Source organism: Miniopterus natalensis, unplaced genomic scaffold (assembly GCF_054644295.1).
Source record: "Miniopterus natalensis isolate mMinNat1 unplaced genomic scaffold, mMinNat1.hap1 Scaffold_60, whole genome shotgun sequence".
Classification (NCBI taxonomy): Eukaryota; Metazoa; Chordata; class Mammalia; order Chiroptera; family Miniopteridae; genus Miniopterus; species Miniopterus natalensis.
In genome coordinates, this window is record NW_028269992.1 from 521,688 (window position 1) to 534,800 (window position 13,113).

Below are 13,113 nucleotides of genomic sequence, written 5' to 3' on the forward strand. Positions count from 1 at the left end.
ACATTAGGAGATAGAGCGTGTTTGAAGAAGACTGATGCAGTGTGCGTTTTCCTGGATTTCTAGTGATTTGGGAAACATAATCCGTGTTTTCCCACATTGTCTAAGAAACAACATGAGGCTTGCAAGAGATTGAAACAATGCATCCTAAAACTTATTCCAGCAGTGAAAACACACGTTTCTACAAAGACTTGGAAGGAGCAAGCAAAAGAATAGTGGCTGAGTGTCCTTTCAGAGAGAAACACATGCATTTCATCCTTCTGGAGTGAGTTTTCTTGCTGGAATTCATATGCATTTTGTACTGTGCAGAATGTAGCTACCTGCTCGGGGGTTGTGTCATAGATGCACCTTTCCTGCAGGAGCTTATTGGAACTTTCATTGTTTGGCTAAGTTATTTAGGGTTGGTTTTGGAAGGTCTTTCAACTTTGGCCAAATCCGCTTTGTACGAAAGTTTTTCACAGCCCTGTTTCCAAGTGTCCACAAAGAGCTGCTGCTTGAAAGTGTCCACATGCACATCTCCCATACTGGTGTGCTCGTTTCACTACCTGGATTTTGGTTTCCTCTTCTTTCTTTGAAATGACAAGTCTTCATTCAGCATGCTACACACACCTTGTAGCAGTTTCAGTTTGAAGCATGTTGGTGCTCTCAAAACGCTGTGTATCCTGTGTAGAGTGTGTCACTCTACAGCACTGAATACACAACTTAGAGCTCCTTTCAACACAGACACGCAAACACGTCTTTTTGGGAAAGTCCTAACTCAGGTAAATTGGAAATGTAATGGTTTCATCGAAAACATGAAGACAATCATGCTTTTGAACTCTGCAACCGAAAGAAATGGCTTTTTGTACATGCCATTCTGAATTTCACTGCAAAATGCCCTTCTTTTCTGGTTTGTTGAAAGTTCAAAACACTTTAGGAGATAGAACGTGTTTGAAGAAGACTGATGCAGTGTGCGTTTTCCTGGATTTCAAGTGATTCGGGATACATACTCCTTGTTTTTCGACATTGTCTAAGAAACAACATGAGGCTTGCAAGAGATTGAAAAAATGCATCCTAAAACTTATGCCTGCAGTGAAAACACACGTTTCTACAAAGACTTGGAAGGAGCAAGCAAAAGAATAGTGGCTGAGAGTTCTTTCAGAGAGAAACACACGTATTTCATCCTTCTGTAGAGACGGTTAGGGTTACGATTGGACCTAGGGTTAGGGTTATGTTGAGGTCTAGGGTTAGAGATCCGGTTAGGGTTACGATTGGACCTAGGGTTAGGGTTATGTTGAGGGCTAGGGTTAGAGAGAAGGGTTAGGGTTACGTTTGGACCTAGGGTTAGGGTTATGTTGAGGGCCAATGTTAGAGATCAGCTTAGTATTACGATTGGACCTAGGGTTAGGGTTATGTTGAGGGCTAGGGTTAGAGAGAAGGGTTAGGGTTACGATTGGACCTAGGGTTAGGGTTATGTTGAGGCCTAGGGTTAGAGATCCGGTTAGGGTTACGATTGGACCTAGGGTTAGGGTTATGTTGAGGGCTAGGGTTAGAGATCAGGTTAGTATTACGATTGGACCTAGGGTTAGGGTTATGTTGAGGGCTAGGGTTACAGATCCGGTTAGGGTTACGATTGGACCTAGGGTAGGGTTATGTTGAGGGCTAGGGTTAGAGATCCGGTTAGGGTTACGATTGGACCTAGGGTTAGGGTTATGTTGAGGGCTAGGGTTAGAGATCCGGTTAGGGTTACGATTGGACCTAGGGTTAGGGTTATGTTGAGGGCTCGGGTTAGAGAGACGGTTAGGGTTACGATTGGACCTATGGTTAGGGTTATGTTGAGGGCCAGGGTTAGAGATCAGCTTAGTATTACTATTGGACCTAGTGTTAGGGTTATGTTGAGGCCTAGGGTTAGAGATCCGGTTAGGGTTACGGTTGGACCTAGGGTTAGGGTTATGTTGAGGGCTAGGGTTAGAGATCCGGTTAGGGTTACGGTTGGACCTAGGGTTAGGGTTATGTTGAGGGCTAGGGTTAGAGATCCGGTTAGGGTTAAGATTGTACCTAGGGTTATAGTGATGTTGAGGGGTAGGATATTCCAGCAGTGAAAACACACATTTCTATAAAGACTTTGAAGCAGCAAGCAAAAGCCTAGTGGCTGAGTGTTCTTTCAGAGAGAAACATGCATTTCATCCTTCTGGAGTGAATTTTCATGCTGGAGTTCATATGCATTTTATACTGTGCAGAATGTAGCTACCTGCTGGGGGTTGTGTCATAGAAGCACCTTTTCTGCAGGAGCTTATTGGAACATTCATTGTTTGGCTAAGTTATTTAGGGTTGGTTTTGGAAGGTCTTTCAACCTTGGCCAAATCCCGCTTCGTACGCAAGTTTTTAATAGCGCTGTTTCCAAGTGTCCACAAAGAGCTGCTGCTTGAAACTGTCCACATGCACATCTCGTATACTGGTGTGCTCGTTTCACTACCTGGATTTTGGTTTCCTCTTCTTTCTTTGAAATGACAAGTCTTCATTCAGCATTCTACACACACCTTGTACCAGCTTCAGTTTGAAGCATGTTGGTGCTCTCAAAACGCTGTGTAACCTATGTAGAGTGTGTTACTCTCCAGCACTGAATACACAACTTAGAGCTCCTTTCACCACAGACACGCAAACACATCTTTTTGTGAAAGTCCTACTTCAGGTCCCTTGGGAATGTAAGGGTTTCCTGGAGAACATGAAGTCAATCATGCTTTTGCACTCTACTACCAATAGAAATGACCTCTTGTACATGCCTGACTGAGTTTCACTGCAAAATGCCCTTGTTTTCTGGTTTCTTGAATGTTCTCAACACATTAGGAGAAAGAGCGTGTTTGAGCAAGATCGATGCAGTGTGCGTTTCCCTAGATTTCAAGTGATTTGGGAAATATAATCCTTATTTTTCCACATTGTGAAAGAAACATGAGGCTTGCAAGAGATTGAAAAAATGCATCCCAAAACGTACTCCAGCGGTGAAAGCACACGTTCCTACAAAGACTTTGAAGTAGCAAGTAAAAGCCAATGGCTGAGTGTTCTTTCAGAGAGAAACATACACATTTCATCCTTCTGGAGTGAATTTTCAGCCTGGAATTCATATGCATTTGTACCGTGCAGAATGTAACTACCTGCTCGGGGGTTGTGTCATAGAAGCAACTTTCCTGCAGGAGCTTATTGGAACATTCATTGTTTGGCTAACTTCTTTGGGTTGGTTTTGGAAGGTCTTTCAACTTTAGCCAAATCCGGTCTCTTACGAAATTTTTTCACAGCCTTGTTTCCAAGAGCCCACAAAGAACTGCTGCTTAAAACTCTCCACATGCACATCTCCCATACTGGTGTGCTCGTTTCACTACCTGGATTTTGGTTTCCTCTTCTTTCTTTGAAATTACAAGCCCTCTTTCTGCATGCTACACACACCTTGTAGCAGTTTCAGTTTGCAGCATATTGGTGCTCTTAAAACGCTGAGTAACCTGTGTAGAGTGTGTCAATCTCCAGCACTGAATACACAACTTAGAGCTCCTTTCACCACAGACACGCAAACACATCTTTTTGTAAAAGTCCTACTTCTTTACTCTTGGAAATGTAAGGGTTTCATCGAGAACTTGAAGTCAATCATGCTTTTGCACTCTGCAACCAATAGGAATGAACTCTTGTACATACCCGTCTGAATTTCAGTGCAAAATGCCCTTCTTTTCTGGTTTGTTGAAAGTTCACAACACATTAGGAGATAGAGCGTGTTTGAAGAAGACTGATGCAGTGTGCGTTTTCCTGGATTTCTAGTGATTTGGGAAACATAATCCGTGTTTTCCCACATTGTCTAAGAAACAACATGAGGCTTGCAAGAGATTGAAACAATGCATCCTAAAACTTATTCCAGCAGTGAAAACACACGTTTCTACAAAGACTTGGAAGGAGCAAGCAAAAGAATAGTGGCTGAGTGTCCTTTCAGAGAGAAACACATGCATTTCATCCTTCTGGAGTGAGTTTTCTTGCTGGAATTCATATGCATTTTGTACTGTGCAGAATGTAGCTACCTGCTCGGGGGTTGTGTCATAGATGCACCTTTCCTGCAGGAGCTTATTGGAACTTTCATTGTTTGGCTAAGTTATTTAGGGTTGGTTTTGGAAGGTCTTTCAACTTTGGCCAAATCCGCTTTGTACGAAAGTTTTTCACAGCCCTGTTTCCAAGTGTCCACAAAGAGCTGCTGCTTGAAAGTGTCCACATGCACATCTCCCATACTGGTGTGCTCGTTTCACTACCTGGATTTTGGTTTCCTCTTCTTTCTTTGAAATGACAAGTCTTCATTCAGCATGCTACACACACCTTGTAGCAGTTTCAGTTTGAAGCATGTTGGTGCTCTCAAAACGCTGTGTATCCTGTGTAGAGTGTGTCACTCTACAGCACTGAATACACAACTTAGAGCTCCTTTCAACACAGACACGCAAACACGTCTTTTTGGGAAAGTCCTAACTCAGGTAAATTGGAAATGTAATGGTTTCATCGAAAACATGAAGACAATCATGCTTTTGAACTCTGCAACCGAAAGAAATGGCTTTTTGTACATGCCATTCTGAATTTCACTGCAAAATGCCCTTCTTTTCTGGTTTGTTGAAAGTTCAAAACACTTTAGGAGATAGAACGTGTTTGAAGAAGACTGATGCAGTGTGCGTTTTCCTGGATTTCAAGTGATTCGGGATACATACTCCTTGTTTTTCGACATTGTCTAAGAAACAACATGAGGCTTGCAAGAGATTGAAAAAATGCATCCTAAAACTTATGCCTGCAGTGAAAACACACGTTTCTACAAAGACTTGGAAGGAGCAAGCAAAAGAATAGTGGCTGAGAGTTCTTTCAGAGAGAAACACACGTATTTCATCCTTCTGTAGAGACGGTTAGGGTTACGATTGGACCTAGGGTTAGGGTTATGTTGAGGTCTAGGGTTAGAGATCCGGTTAGGGTTACGATTGGACCTAGGGTTAGGGTTATGTTGAGGGCTAGGGTTAGAGAGAAGGGTTAGGGTTACGTTTGGACCTAGGGTTAGGGTTATGTTGAGGGCCAATGTTAGAGATCAGCTTAGTATTACGATTGGACCTAGGGTTAGGGTTATGTTGAGGGCTAGGGTTAGAGAGAAGGGTTAGGGTTACGATTGGACCTAGGGTTAGGGTTATGTTGAGGCCTAGGGTTAGAGATCCGGTTAGGGTTACGATTGGACCTAGCGTAGGGTTATGTTGAGGGCTAGGGATAGAGAGACGGTTAGGGTTACGATTAGACCTAGGGTTAGGGTTATGTTGAGGGCCAGGGTTAGAGATCAGCTTAGTATTACGATTGGACCTAGGGTTAGGGTTATGTTGAGGCCTAGGGTTAGAGATCCGGTTAGGGTTACGATTGGATCTAGGGTTAGGGTTATGTTGAGGGCTAGGGTTAGAGATCCGGTTAGGGTTACGATTGGACCTAGGGTTAGGGTTATATTGAGGGCTCGGGTTAGAGAGACGGTTAGGGTTACGATTGGACCTAGGGTTAGGGTTATGTTGAGGCCTAAGGTTAGAGATCAGGTTAGTATTACGATTGGACCTAGGGTTAGGGTTATGTTGAGGGCTAGGGTTAGAGATCCGGTTAGGGTTACGATTGGACCTAGGGTTAGGGTTATGTTGAGGGCTAGGGTTAGAGATCCGGTTAGGGTTACGGTTGGACCTAGGGTTAGGGTTATGTTGAGGGCTAGGGTTAGAGATCCGGTTAGGGTTAAGATTGTACCTAGGGTTATAGTGATGTTGAGGGGTAGGATATTCCAGCAGTGAAAACACACATTTCTATAAAGACTTTGAAGCAGCAAGCAAAAGCCTAGTGGCTGAGTGTTCTTTCAGAGAGAAACATGCATTTCATCCTTCTGGAGTGAATTTTCATGCTGGAGTTCATATGCATTTTATACTGTGCAGAATGTAGCTACCTGCTGGGGGTTGTGTCATAGAAGCACCTTTTCTGCAGGAGCTTATTGGAACATTCATTGTTTGGCTAAGTTATTTAGGGTTGGTTTTGGAAGGTCTTTCAACCTTGGCCAAATCCCGCTTCGTACGCAAGTTTTTAATAGCGCTGTTTCCAAGTGTCCACAAAGAGCTGCTGCTTGAAACTGTCCACATGCACATCTCGTATACTGGTGTGCTCGTTTCACTACCTGGATTTTGGTTTCCTCTTCTTTCTTTGAAATGACAAGTCTTCATTCAGCATTCTACACACACCTTGTACCAGCTTCAGTTTGAAGCATGTTGGTGCTCTCAAAACGCTGTGTAACCTATGTAGAGTGTGTTACTCTCCAGCACTGAATACACAACTTAGAGCTCCTTTCACCACAGACACGCAAACACATCTTTTTGTGAAAGTCCTACTTCAGGTCCCTTGGGAATGTAAGGGTTTCATGGAGAACATGAAGTCAATCATGCTTTTGCACTCTACTACCAATAGAAATGACCTCTTGTACATGCCTGACTGAGTTTCACTGCAAAATGCCCTTGTTTTCTGGTTTCTTGAATGTTCTCAACACATTAGGAGAAAGAGCGTGTTTGAGCAAGATCGATGCAGTGTGCGTTTCCCTAGATTTCAAGTGATTTGGGAAATATAATCCTTATTTTTCCACATTGTGAAAGAAACATGAGGCTTGCAAGAGATTGAAAAAATGCATCCCAAAACGTACTCCAGCGGTGAAAGCACACGTTTCTACAAAGACTTTGAAGTAGCAAGTAAAAGCCAATGGCTGAGTGTTCTTTCAGAGAGAAACATACACATTTCATCCTTCTGGAGTGAATTTTCAGCCTGGAATTCATATGCATTTGTACCGTGCAGAATGTAACTACCTGCTCGGGGGTTGTGTCATAGAAGCAACTTTCCTGCAGGAGCTTATTGGAACATTCATTGTTTGGCTAACTTCTTTGGGTTGGTTTTGGAAGGTCTTTCAACTTTAGCCAAATCCGCTTTCTTACGAAATTTTTTCACAGCCTTGTTTCCAAGAGCCCACAAAGAACTGCTGCTTAAAACTCTCCACATGCACATCTCCCATACTGGTGTGCTCGTTTCACTACCTGGATTTTGGTTTCCTCTTCTTTCTTTGAAATTACAAGCCCTCTTTCTGCATGCTACACACACCTTGTAGCAGTTTCAGTTTGCAGCATATTGGTGCTCTTAAAACGCTGAGTAACCTGTGTAGAGTGTGTCAATCTCCAGCACTGAATACACAACTTAGAGCTCCTTTCACCACAGACACGCAAACACATCTTTTTGTAAAAGTCCTACTTCTTTACTCTTGGAAATGTAAGGGTTTCATCGAGAACTTGAAGTCAATCATGCTTTTGCACTCTGCAACCAATAGGAATGAACTCTTGTACATACCCGTCTGAATTTCAGTGCAAAATGCCCTTCTTTTCTGGTTTGTTGAAAGTTCACAACACATTAGGAGATAGAGCGTGTTTGAAGAAGACTGATGCAGTGTGCGTTTTCCTGGATTTCTAGTGATTTGGGAAACATAATCCGTGTTTTCCCACATTGTCTAAGAAACAACATGAGGCTTGCAAGAGATTGAAACAATGCATCCTAAAACTTATTCCAGCAGTGAAAACACACGTTTCTACAAAGACTTGGAAGGAGCAAGCAAAAGAATAGTGGCTGAGTGTCCTTTCAGAGAGAAACACATGCATTTCATCCTTCTGGAGTGAGTTTTCTTGCTGGAATTCATATGCATTTTGTACTGTGCAGAATGTAGCTACCTGCTCGGGGGTTGTGTCATAGATGCACCTTTCCTGCAGGAGCTTATTGGAACTTTCATTGTTTGGCTAAGTTATTTAGGGTTGGTTTTGGAAGGTCTTTCAACTTTGGCCAAATCCGCTTTGTACGAAAGTTTTTCACAGCCCTGTTTCCAAGTGTCCACAAAGAGCTGCTGCTTGAAAGTGTCCACATGCACATCTCCCATACTGGTGTGCTCGTTTCACTACCTGGATTTTGGTTTCCTCTTCTTTCTTTGAAATGACAAGTCTTCATTCAGCATGCTACACACACCTTGTAGCAGTTTCAGTTTGAAGCATGTTGGTGCTCTCAAAACGCTGTGTATCCTGTGTAGAGTGTGTCACTCTACAGCACTGAATACACAACTTAGAGCTCCTTTCAACACAGACACGCAAACACGTCTTTTTGGGAAAGTCCTAACTCAGGTAAATTGGAAATGTAATGGTTTCATCGAAAACATGAAGACAATCATGCTTTTGAACTCTGCAACCGAAAGAAATGGCTTTTTGTACATGCCATTCTGAATTTCACTGCAAAATGCCCTTCTTTTCTGGTTTGTTGAAAGTTCAAAACACTTTAGGAGATAGAACGTGTTTGAAGAAGACTGATGCAGTGTGCGTTTTCCTGGATTTCAAGTGATTCGGGATACATACTCCTTGTTTTTCGACATTGTCTAAGAAACAACATGAGGCTTGCAAGAGATTGAAAAAATGCATCCTAAAACTTATGCCTGCAGTGAAAACACACGTTTCTACAAAGACTTGGAAGGAGCAAGCAAAAGAATAGTGGCTGAGAGTTCTTTCAGAGAGAAACACACGTATTTCATCCTTCTGTAGAGACGGTTAGGGTTACGATTGGACCTAGGGTAGGGTTATGTTGAGGGCTAGGGTTAGAGAGACGGTTAGGGTTACGATTGGACCTAGGGTTAGGGTTATGTTGAGGTCTAGGGTTAGAGATCCGGTTAGGGTTACGATTGGACCTAGGGTTAGGGTTATGTTGAGGCCTAGGGTTAGAGATCCGGTTAGGGTTACGATTGGACCTAGCGTAGTGTTATGTTGAGGGCTAGGGATAGAGAGACGGTTAGGGTTACGATTAGACCTAGGGTTAGGGTTATGTTGAGGGCCAGGGTTAGAGATCAGCTTAGTATTACGATTGGACCTAGGGTTAGGGTTATGTTGAGGCCTAGGGTTAGAGATCCGGTTAGGGTTACGATTGGATCTAGGGTTAGGGTTATGTTGAGGGCTAGGGTTAGAGATCCGGTTAGGGTTACGATTGGACCTAGGGTTAGGGTTATATTGAGGGCTCGGGTTAGAGAGACGGTTAGGGTTACGATTGGACCTAGGGTTAGGGTTATGTTGAGGCCTAAGGTTAGAGATCAGGTTAGTATTACGATTGGACCTAGGGTTAGGGTTATGTTGAGGGCCAGGGTTAGAGATCAGCTTAGTATTACTATTGGACCTAGGGTTAGGGTTATGTTGAGGGCTAGGGTTAGAGATCCGGTTAGGGTTACGGTTGGACCTAGGGTTAGGGTTATGTTGAGGGCTAGGGTTAGAGATCTGGTTAGGGTTAAGGTTGTACCTAGGGTTATAGTGATGTTGAGGGCTAGGATATTCCAGCAGTGAAAACACACATTTCTATAAAGACTTTGAAGCAGCAAGCAAAAGCCTAGTGGCTGAGTGTTCTTTCAGAGAGAAACATGCATTTCATCCTTCTGGAGTGAATTTTCATGCTGGAGTTCATATGCATTTTATACTGTGCAGAATGTAGATACCTGCTGGGGGTTGTGTCATAGAAGCACCTTTTCTGCAGGAGCTTATTGGAACATTCATTGTTTGGCTAAGTTATTTAGGGTTGGTTTTGGAAGGTCTTTCAACCTTGGCCAAATCCCGCTTCGTACGCAAGTTTTTAATAGCGCTGTTTCCAAGTGTCCACAAAGAGCTGCTGCTTGAAACTGTCCACATGCACATCTCGTATACTGGTGTGCTCGTTTCACTACCTGGATTTTGGTTTCCTCTTCTTTCTTTGAAATGACAAGTCTTCATTCAGCATGCTACACACACCTTGTAGCAGTTTCAGTTTGAAGCATGTTGGTGCTCTCAAAACGCTGTGTATCCTGTGTAGAGTGTGTCACTCTACAGCACTGAATACACAACTTAGAGCTCCTTTCAACACAGACACGCAAACACGTCTTTTTGGGAAAGTCCTAACTCAGGTAAATTGGAAATGTAATGGTTTCATCGAAAACATGAAGACAATCATGCTTTTGAACTCTGCAACCGAAAGAAATGGCTTTTTGTACATGCCATTCTGAATTTCACTGCAAAATGCCCTTCTTTTCTGGTTTGTTGAAAGTTCAAAACACTTTAGGAGATAGAACGTGTTTGAAGAAGACTGATGCAGTGTGCGTTTTCCTGGATTTCAAGTGATTCGGGATACATACTCCTTGTTTTTCGACATTGTCTAAGAAACAACATGAGGCTTGCAAGAGATTGAAAAAATGCATCCTAAAACTTATGCCTGCAGTGAAAACACACGTTTCTACAAAGACTTGGAAGGAGCAAGCAAAAGAATAGTGGCTGAGAGTTCTTTCAGAGAGAAACACACGTATTTCATCCTTCTGTAGAGACGGTTAGGGTTACGATTGGACCTAGGGTTAGGGTTATGTTGAGGTCTAGGGTTAGAGATCCGGTTAGGGTTACGATTGGACGTAGGGTTAGGGTTATGTTGAGGGCTAGGGTTAGAGAGAAGGGTTAGGGTTACGTTTGGACCTAGGGTTAGGGTTATGTTGAGGGCCAATGTTAGAGATCAGCTTAGTATTACGATTGGACCTAGGGTTAGGGTTATGTTGAGGGCTAGGGTTAGAGATCCGGTTAGGGTTACGATTGGACCTAGGGTTAGGGTTATGTTGAGGGCTAGGGTTAGAGATCCGGTTAGGGTTACGATTGGACCTAGGGTTAGGGTTATGTTGAGGGCTAGGGTTAGAGAGAAGGGTTAGGGTTACGATTGGACCTAGGGTAGGGTTATGTTGAGGGCTAGGGTTAGAGATCCGGTTAGGGTTACGATTGGACCTAGGGTTAGGGTTATGTTGAGGGCTAGGGATAGAGAGACGGTTAGGGTTACGATTGGACCTAGGGTTAGGGTTATGTTGAGGGCCAGGGTTAGAGATCAGCTTAGTATTACGATTGGACCTAGGGTTAGGGTTATGTTGAGGCCTAGGGTTAGAGATCCGGTTAGGGTTACGATTGGACCTAGGGTTAGGGTTATGTTGAGGGCTAGGGTTAGAGATCAGGTTAGTATTATGATTGGACCTAGGGTTAGGGTTATGTTGAGGGCTAGGGTTACAGATCCGGTTAGGGTTACGATTGGACCTAGGGTAGGGTTATGTTGAGGGCTAGGGTTAGAGATCCGGTTAGGGTTACGATTGGACCTAGGGTTAGGGTTATGTTGAGGGCTAGGGTTAGAGATCCGGTTAGGGTTACGATTGGACCTAGGGTTAGGGTTATGTTGAGGGCTAGGGTTAGAGATCCGTTTAGGGTTAAGAATGTACCTAGGGTTATAGTGATGTTGAGGGCTAGGATATTCCAGCAGTGAAAACACACATTTCTATAAAGACTTTGAAGCAGCAAGCAAAAGCCTAGTGGCTGAGTGTTCTTTCAGAGAGAAACATGCATTTCATCCTTCTGGAGTGAATTTTCATGCTGGAGTTCATATGCATTTTATACTGTGCAGAATGTAGCTACCTGCTGGGGGTTGTGTCATAGAAGCACCTTTTCTGCAGGAGTTTATTGGAACATTCATTGTTTGGCTAAGTTATTTAGGGTTGGTTTTGGAAGGTCTTTCAACCTTGGCCAAATCCCGCTTCGTACGCAAGTTTTTAATAGCGCTGTTTCCAAGTGTCCACAAAGAGCTGCTGCTTGAAACTGTCCACATGCACATCTCGTATACTGGTGTGCTCGTTTCACTACCTGGATTTTGGTTTCCTCTTCTTTCTTTGAAATGACAAGTCTTCATTCAGCATTCTACACACACCTTGTACCAGCTTCAGTTTGAAGCATGTTGGTGCTCTCAAAACGCTGTGTAACCTATGTAGAGTGTGTTACTCTCCAGCACTGAATACACAACTTAGAGCTCCTTTCACCACAGACACGCAAACACATCTTTTTGTGAAAGTCCTACTTCAGGTCCCTTGGGAATGTAAGGGTTTCCTGGAGAACATGAAGTCAATCATGCTTTTGCACTCTACTACCAATAGAAATGACCTCTTGTACATGCCTGACTGAGTTTCACTGCAAAATGCCCTTGTTTTCTGGTTTCTTGAATGTTCTCAACACATTAGGAGAAAGAGCGTGTTTGAGCAAGATCGATGCAGTGTGCGTTTCCCTAGATTTCAAGTGATTTGGGAAATATAATCCTTATTTTTCCACATTGTGAAAGAAACATGAGGCTTGCAAGAGATTGAAAAAATGCATCCCAAAACGTACTCCAGCGGTGAAAGCACACGTTTCTACAAAGACTTTGAAGTAGCAAGTAAAAGCCAATGGCTGAGTGTTCTTTCAGAGAGAAACATACACATTTCATCCTTCTGGAGTGAATTTTCAGCCTGGAATTCATATGCATTTGTACCGTGCAGAATGTAACTACCTGCTCGGGGGTTGTGTCATAGAAGCAACTTTCCTGCAGGAGCTTATTGGAACATTCATTGTTTGGCTAACTTCTTTGGGTTGGTTTTGGAAGGTCTTTCAACTTTAGCCAAATCCGCTTTCTTACGAAATTTTTTCACAGCCTTGTTTCCAAGAGCCCACAAAGAACTGCTGCTTAAAACTCTCCACATGCACATCTCCCATACTGGTGTGCTCGTTTCACTACCTGGATTTTGGTTTCCTCTTCTTTCTTTGAAATTACAAGCCCTCTTTCTGCATGCTACACACACCTTGTAGCAGTTTCAGTTTGCAGCATATTGGTGCTCTTCAAACGCTGAGTAACCTGTGTAGAGTGTGTCAATCTCCAGCACTGAATACACAACTTAGAGCTCCTTTCACCACAGACACGCAAACACATCTTTTTGTAAAAGTCCTACTTCTTTACTCTTGGAAATGTAAGGGTTTCATCGAGAACTTGAAGTCAATCATGCTTTTGCACTCTGCAACCAATAGGAATGAACTCTTGTACATACCCGTCTGAATTTCAGTGCAAAATGCCCTTCTTTTCTGGTTTGTTGAAAGTTCACAACACATTAGGAGATAGAGCGTGTTTGAAGAAGACTGATGCAGTGTGCGTTTTCCTGGATTTCTAGTGATTTGGGAAACATAATCCGTGTTTTCCCACATTGTCTAAGAAACAACATGA